The sequence below is a fragment of the Pinus tabuliformis genome, chromosome 6, assembly GCF_031772625.1.
Source record: "Pinus tabuliformis cultivar Carrire ecotype Pingquan chromosome 6, CPIR1, whole genome shotgun sequence".
NCBI lineage: Eukaryota > Viridiplantae > Streptophyta > Pinopsida > Pinales > Pinaceae > Pinus > Pinus tabuliformis.
The window spans coordinates 148,914,834-148,916,455 of NC_142292.1; positions in this window are offsets into that span (position 1 = coordinate 148,914,834).

A 1,622-nucleotide genomic window follows, 5' to 3' on the forward strand; every position below is an offset into this window, starting at 1 on the left:
TTCTTTCTCTCTTCTTCAGATAGCTGACTCTGTTCCTCTTCCTCAACTTGCTTTAATGCGACTTTTTCTTCTTATTTTCTTATTCTCCTCCCCGTTAGGACTCAGAAATGTCACTTTTTCATCCACCTTTCCCTTCACTATTCCTCACACTCCATTGTCCTATTAAACCCTTCATCATATCATTTTCATAAATTCATTTGGGTTTCATATTATTATTTTCCAATTTATTCATTTTAGTATTAAGAGTGAATTTATGATTAATATTAGAAAATATACATGTTTTCATATATATCTCAAATATGGTTGAGCTTTGTAATGTGTAGGAATATGAGAATGATTAATTCAAAGAGACTTCTCGAATATCTCCTCCACCATTTCAAGGAGATAGTTATTCAAGCCTATTCTTAAGGAAAAGACCATGGAATATTTGGTTGGCATATCTTATCTAAGATATGTGAAAGATGTGTGGAGGATTTGAAGGAACTATATTTTGTAATAATGGGGAAAGTGGTTAAGAGTAGTTGAGATAATAGTGGGTATGTAATTAATGCATTCTTATCTTCAAATACTCTCATGTATAAAGGAGAGTGCTCCCTCTTCATTGGGGGGGAGGAAAGTTGGATGTTGGAAGAAGATTGATTAGTCTTAGATTCTTTCATTGTTATGCTTTCATGTTTGTCATTTGATTATTGTAATATTGATTTATGGATGTGAGCTCACATATGTCATTTGTTGTTAACTCTTCAAATGTTGTAATGCTTTTCCTTCATGCAAATCTCCATTCATAGATTAAGTTTATTTCAGCAATGTAGATTAGACTAGATTAGTTCTACTTCAATCCTGCATATATAGTGCACATGTTTCATCAGCTTACGTGCCCCAGATTGACAAGTAAATAGTTGGGCAACTGTACTACAATGCTATTATTACGACATATATTTTGCCTAACATTTTGGTGCCATTGTCGGGGAAACACAAGGGATTGAGGTATCAATTTCTTTTTCATGCAAATATGATTAATCATGCTCCTAACTCTGAGGTGACATATGTATAAGGGCATGTAGGGTAGTGTAATTTTCAATTTCTGCAAGTGTGTCTGCATGTGTTGGTAAGAGGTCATAGCAGCTACTTGAGTGGAGACTCCTCATGTTCTCCTTGCCAACATGTTACTCTGAGGTGAGACGTCAGCCTTATTTAGAACAAAGCATGCAGAGTGTGAGTGTGACTTTCAATTTCTGCAATTTCAATTTCTACAACTGTGAAGAGTTTTTTTGTGTGTTAGCAAGTTTGATTCTCAGTTTTTTTTTTTTTTTAAGATTTGGGTGTTTGTATGAACCCCATTTTGCAATATGATTTAACTATGAGTGTCAGCTTGGAACAACTCGCTCAGATCCTTGCGAAAGTTGGGATCTCCTCTTCTCATGAAAAGGAGATCTTGACAGCGGTCTAGAACTTCATTATTCCTCCAGCAATAAACGACGAATCTTGCATGTTCAATGAAGAACAATTAAGCGAGCAAGAAGTCGAGGAGGACAATGAGGCACTACAACATGATCTGAGCGAGGAAAGTTGGGCCTATGAAAGCTATATCGAACGATGGTTTCAAGCGAGCACCAGGTTAG